This window comes from Heloderma suspectum, chromosome 2 (assembly GCF_057233095.1).
Source record: "Heloderma suspectum isolate Gila_16-S chromosome 2, 16-S_ref, whole genome shotgun sequence".
NCBI lineage: Eukaryota > Metazoa > Chordata > Lepidosauria > Squamata > Helodermatidae > Heloderma > Heloderma suspectum.
The window spans coordinates 246,957,416-246,964,540 of NC_139459.1; positions in this window are offsets into that span (position 1 = coordinate 246,957,416).

The window sequence follows — 7,125 nt, forward strand, 5'->3', positions numbered from 1 at the left end:
ATAAATACATGGTTACATGTGTGTACCCCAGTTATGAGCAGTGAGAAGTTTCAAGGGTTCCAGCACTTACTCAGGTTTCTGTGATATAAGTTTCATTTACATGTATATACAGGTTAAGCCTAAGATGAGGGTCCACAGCATTAACACTTCCACAGATTCCTGCATGAGATGCCTAGGTTAGAGATGTATGGATTTTGTAAAATCCATTCCATCTGCATTTCATGGATTGTCAGGTGCCTTTCATTCTGTTATCCATATTCTATTTTTTCCAATTTGTGCAAATTCTCATATGCGCAAATTCACACTTGTGAAAATGTGCAAATCCCCCCCAAATGTGCATTTTCATGGTTAAGCCTATGGGGGAAATGTGCATTTTGAGCCAGTTTTTTAAAAAAAATTATGTATTTTTCTATGACTAAATTTGCATAAAATTCAGGAAAGTTTTTTTTAAAAAAAACAGTCCACAAGTCCAGGGAATCCATGTGACTCATGAAGAGCTAGTACACTGTGGAATCCACAGGTTGAATTCACAGAAATCCGAACTCATTTGATTCCATTGCATATTCATCTGACATCCCTAGTCTAGGGGAATGCACACTACCATAGGATTTCCAGCAGAGTGTAAGTCAGCTTTCTGCCTCTTTTCCATTTCCATTCCCAGCAGGGACTGGTACACAACAAACTTTGCTTGCATCTATTGTTCTCACCCCAGGCTCAATTTGCACATACTTTAGAAAGTGGGGAAGTGAAAGGTAAGCCCTCTTCCAGAAGAGTCTACTTATGGCTCCCTTGGAAGACAGCCACCACTCAGCTAATCTCCATAATGGTGGGGAATCTGCCAGGCTAAAGTTCCCAGCTGGGTGACTCATTATAATGGCCCACTTTCACAACACCGGGTTTGGGGGCAGCGGGAGATCTTTCAGACTAACCACCACCACCCAAATCTCATTACAGTATTTAAAATGGTGGCTCCTCAGTTCATTGTTCAGTGCCATATTGCTTTGAAGAATTTCAGAGCATTTCGAGGAACTGCCAATGTGAAAAGGGCCATTTGTTTTTTTCTTTTTGTGACTGATAACATAATGACTTTCTGCTTATCACTATGATTCACTGGCCAGTACATCCTGCTCTCAAAATTATTGGTAAATCAGGCAGGCCAGTCCTTGTTCTATCCCATAAATGTGGATGTTTAAGGTTTTCAGAGAAGCCATTTCAATAAAACTCTGGAAGTAATAAAATGTGCATTAGACAAGGAGTTTTGGACCTAGCACAAGACCTGATGCAAGCAATGGGAATAGTGGCATAGGCTGCTAGCGGTGACAAGAGTGCTAACAAGAGTGGAGTGGCTAAGAAAGCAATCCCATGGCCCCTAGACAGCAATTGGGGGGGCCATAGGATAGTTCAGATTCCTGGATCCGAGGTCAGAGGCGGCGTTCCAATGTCAGACACAGGAGTCTGAGCTCCCCTCCCCCTTGCAGCCGGTGTGGAGAGAACCGCACCAGCTGCTCGCAAAAACAACCTCAGAGAGGAGGGAAAGGGGGCAGTTCTGTGGGCAGGGAAGGGAGGGGACTGGGGAGGCCAGCTTATGAAGGATCCTCTGGCCTCTTTCCCTCCTGCTCCACATTGCCCCAACTAGACAGGCAAAAAAGCCCATCTAGCGAAAATGCAGAGCAGGAGGAGTGCGGAGGCAAAGATCACCTCTGTGCTCCTCCAACTCTGCACAGGATGCCTGTCACCTCCGAGTTCAGAGGCTGACAGGCATCCCAACAGACTGAGCTACAAACAAAGGCGCTTGTGCTTTCAATCTTGCCTTTGCCATGGCTGCGGGTTTGAGGGGACCTCCAGCAAAGTACCTGCTGATGGCTCCCCCTCCTACATCAATAGCCCAACAGGGCAGCAGCACTATGATCTGTAGCAAGTAGCTATTAGCCAACCACTCTTCAATTACCTACGATGACCCCAGCGTAGCTTTGCTCGGAGGCATTGTGGTTAATCAAAATGATGAGTGGCTCAAAAACCCAGCCTCTCGACATGGGGGAGTGAGAGCAGGCAGGACCAGCGTTAGCATGTGATGACGATGAAATTTCATTTTGAAAATGATTTCTTCTTTGGATCTGGGAATGTCTTCTACACAGTCCTCTTGGGTGTCCTTTCATATGTGCCGGGCCCCTAATGTGGTGGTGCCCGAAGGACACCCGCAACCTACTGGGATGTGGTGACATCCAGGCAATATGGTGACAGTGTTCACATGGCATTTTCCATACCACACAGTTCTGACCGTCCAGTTGACACTGGTGGTAATTACAAACGGGAATCTGGAGAAAGATCAAGTGGTCTGAAACCACTAATGCATTATTCGGTGCATTTCTGTTTCAACTCCAAAGAACAGCCTACCACATCCTAGGCACTCAGAGGAGCTACCGATATGTGTGCGTCATAAAATCCTAATCACAATGTTTTGAACCCTTACTTTGCCCCTTCCCTTCCTTTCCCTGGCAATCCAAACCCAGTCTGAATAGATGACCAGAAGATGCTGAGATTCTAGCTTTGTGGAGTTTTCAGGAGAGGGGAATTCCATGTCTGAGGAGCCGCCTCTCTCCGTGCTTTTGTGGTCCTGACTTGTGCGGGGATGGTGAACTTTCGTACAGATCATAATGGTACAGAGAAGTGGAGGCAGTTTCTTCTCAGGGTAGCCATGTGTCCTCTTTTACCGAAGACAGTCCAAAGGGCTGTCCTGTCCAAATCCAGTTTAAAGATAATGAACCATAAGATCTGCAACCCATCAACAGTTCAGACCTGGATAGCTGATGGAACAAGCAGGCGCACAGGTCACCTGGTCAAAGTCTTCCACAGTATGGTGAGATGTTCTGTATTTCTATTTAAATTCTAATACTTATTCATACATTTGCATCCATACATCTACATTAGAAAATGCAAATGCTATGCAAATCATTGCCCTAGTTTGTCCTCTTTTTTTGGCAATGCATTTCCCCTTTTTTGTCTGTTCTTAAGTGGCCACCCTTATGCTGGGCCCAAGCATCTAGGGCTTCTAGGTCATCACTAACACGGTGAGCCTGGTAGGCAATAGGAAGCCAGTGAAGACAGTGGAGCATTGGTCTCATGTCAGGAGATGGGCTGCTGTGATTTCCACCTGCTGAACCTACCTTACCATTCTCTTCAGGACCCTCCACCTTCGAAGATGAGATGGGTGGGAACCCGAGAGAGGGCCTTCTTGGTGTTGTCTCCCTTTGGCTTTGGAATACCTTCCCTAGGGAAGCTCTCCGAGAACTGACCATGATATCTTTTCAGTGCCAGCTTTTCATTTGATCAGATTTTTAACAGCTTCTGTTTTATTCTTGTATTGTGACACTGGTTCTGTTTTAAATGTGATGTTATGCTTCCATAATATGTTCCATGCATTCTTGTTATTTTTACATGTTTGTGAGCTGCTTTGAGCCTTTGGGGGCTGAAGAGTGGGATATAAATTCTACAAATGAATGAATGAGGGCAGTGCCACATAAAGTACATCACAAATGTCCAAAGGTATGAGGCTATCATAATAAATACAAATTTAATTAGACCAGAACTCTATTATTTTTGCCATATATGAGGTTAAATGAATGAGAGCTATGTCTTTATTAGCTCTGTAAATGCATGTAAGACTCCAGCATATGAAAATCCAAAGTTGGATTCCAGTACCTGAAGCTCTTCCAAAACAAGTTCAGGAATCTGGATCTCCCCTAGCTATTGCCAGATGCTCTTCTCTGCTGCCCACCTCTCTGCTGCCCACCTCTGCTGCCCACCCCTTCCTCACTGCCTTCTTGTCCTTCACTGTCATTTTTGGACTTCAGTTGGTAGTTTAATGTACTGTGCATACATGAGAAACACTTCCACAGAATCAGCACACTGCCCTGGCCTTCTGGGAAGCATTTTGTTTTCTCTGTGTGACAAACATTAATTACATGATGAGAAAATGCCGTTCCTCTTAAACAGAACTGCTTCATTCCAGGAAGATGGATAGCCCAGTGATCTTCAAAACCATTCTCTCTCAATGAAAAGTGTAATCCAATGCAAAAACAGGTAAGACTGCCATCTGTCTAATTCCAGCCACTTCCTATAATCTGTACTTCCTTGAGAACAAAAATCAATATTTGAAATGGTCTGAACAACAGCAACAAATGTGGACAGGCAAAGCTTTTACAAGTTGCTGTCAATCCTCTGGCTGTCATAGAGAGATAGGTATTCTTAGTGTGATGATGTTCAGGGGGAAAGTTATTTTTAGGTCACTTTGGAACAGGTGATTGGAAGCACTTTCAAATGTACAAACTGATTTTGGATGCAATACCATTCCCAGGTTCTGTTGAGCTGTGTTGACATTAACGGCACCTGGGGGGGTCCTCTTGATTCTCATTTCCGTGTCGCCAGTCAAGAAGAATGCCATATGTGGTTACATGTTTGGAAATGGAACATGGGCCTGTGTAGCCAATTATGAATCACAGGTTGTTATTTGAGGGCCAAGGGCCAATCACAGATGCCAGGAGCACAAGGGCTCCAAGAAGAGCCCTAGCTGGGTGCAAGAGCGTATCTTTTAGATGCTGGAGGTCCCTGGTTTGAGTCCAGGGTATAACCCCACATAAGAAAGGGGGAGAGCTGCCCCCCTCCCAGCATACCTGAGCCAATCAAGTGGAGCACGGCATGGACCAACAGCTTGGTTCCTGCATGGGCCAATCAGCCTTTTTGGCCCACCCGTCCTCCTGACAACCCATGTGACCACGCTCTAGGCCATCCCTGCCAGGTAGTATCCCAGCAGGACTCATTGCCCATCCCCCACATTACTCCTCCCTCCTCATTCCTCCACCCCCAACTGACTGCCTTAGACACCCTGGTGGCAGCACCCACCCCCATCATGCAGCCCAAGAGGCCTGCCCCTCACAGGGCAAGGTGCCTGCGTGTGCTGTGACTGCAGGCTGAGTTACACCCTATCCCTGGAGTCCCCAAGGTGATGCCCTCCGGTGCCATGGTGCCCCTGGGTACCTCCTTTTGTGCCTGCAGAGGTCCCTGGACTCTCCTGAGGTTTGGATTTTTAAAAATAATCTATTCTTAAAAGAAAAATTAAAAAACCAGGAGGCCAGGCATGCTGCAAATTGAAATGCCAGTCCTGTTTGTATGTAAAAAAAAAAAAAAAACACCAATGGGCACATGAGCGGGAGAGCTTTCACCCCACAACCCACGATCAGCTCCTTCATAGGTTGTGGAGCATGACGTGCAAACCCGACTGCTGGGTTGTTTAGGGGCTAAACAACCCAGAGGTTAACCCAACAACCAACCATGGGTTGTAAGACTTTCTTCTGTCTAAACATGCATAGGATTGTGCCCTTTACCAATTAGTTAATCACTGAAAACAGCATAGACTTGTATAAGAGACAAAAAATAGCTCTAAAGGGGGAAAAGCATTCTTTTCTAAGATGGTGCTTGCCAACCACAATTTGTATAACTTGTATTCAAAATGAGTTTTTTAAATGGTTGTTTTAAAATGCGCCCAATTAATCAGGGAAATGTTCTGGTCAATCACAGGGGTTTTCAATGATGGCTCTAACCAGTTAATCAATGAAGGCTGCAATCCTGTGGTCTGTGCAAGGGTATCCCAAGGACCATAGGATTTTTCTGGTCTCCCCTCTGATGATGGAGAGAGAGATCCAACCTTGGATGCCCCCTCTCAGCCTCTGCGGAAACCGCCACAGTCTTTACTTCTCGGACATTAGAGACAGGGAAAAGGAGGTAGCCCGGGGCGGGGGGGGGGCAGTGAATGTGTGGGGGAGGCTGTGAGTCCACAGCTCTCCTGGCCACCAGACATGCTCCCAGATTGGCTTCTGATCTACACCAGCCCTAGAGCTGGCACAGATCAATTCCCTCCCATTGATTTCAATGGGAGGAAGTTTGCCTTTAAAAAAAGTCCAGCAGCAGGGTCAGGGGAAGTGGAAATGTTGCCCCCTCCCTCTCTCCTGCGGCTGGGCTTATGCTAATAGGGTTTCCGATTCCTCAGAGGCTCCAGCCTCAAGCTCTCCACAGTACAAGGTAGGATCACTCTGACACAGTACAAGCCTAGACATATCTACTCAGAAATAAGCCCCATTGACTGCAGTGGGGCTTACTCCTGGCTAAGTCAGTGTAGGATTGCAACCAAAATATCGCAGCCCTTGTGATTTGCAGGGGAGATGCTGGGCAGTGTGCTGTCCAAGAACACAAAAGGGCACTGCTAATGTTCAGTACAAGGAGTCAAAGACACTTTGCCTCCTGCTGTCGCTTAAAGAAGTGACTGTGTGGTCTTCTGTATACCTTTTCAGCCTTTTCTCCAAGGCAGCCTGTAATGCAAAAAGTGGCCCACGGAGATGAATTTTCTTATCATCCAACTTAATATGCATTACAGGCTTCCTCGTTTTAATCCAATGTATTTTACTAGAAGAAAGCAATGTTTTATTAGCCTGTTAAAGATTCTCTAGCTGGCAAAGAAGTGCTGGCTGTTTTCACCCTTTCAATGGCAAGGGACTCTTGGCCTTGTGCCTACCAATACGCTAGGTGTGAATTAATTAAGGGATAATCTTTATTGGTCCGCAGTATTTGAAACAATAAATCTCCACGGTGAGCTGATTAACAACCGGAGGAGAGCCAAAGCATTAAATCAATTTCCAAAGCCATTTGTATGTACATACAAGACTGCAGAGCAAAGACTAATTACAGTATAGTACAACCCATTTATCCTCAAAAGCCCACGACGTGGATGTGCTGCTGCACCTTTGTATCTCAAGGGCCTGGGAAAGGTGCCAAATGATATTTACCAAGACACTGATCTGCAAAGACTTACACAGCTGCTTAATTCTACTGGAAGAAAATAGCCCCGCTTGTTATCTGTGGGACTTCCTATCTACCTATCTCTTTGGCCAGATAGGAGCATTTCTACACAAGGCTTTTATCCCACACCTTTACAGAGGCATCTGCTTCCAGATTCTTTGCAGGATTAAGATCAGCTTCTCGACACATGCTTTTTTGAGTGGGGGTCTTTCTCAGCCTTTCTATATCTGTCGTTATACAACCATTAGATGGTGCCGTGGTATAGCGGAATCACAA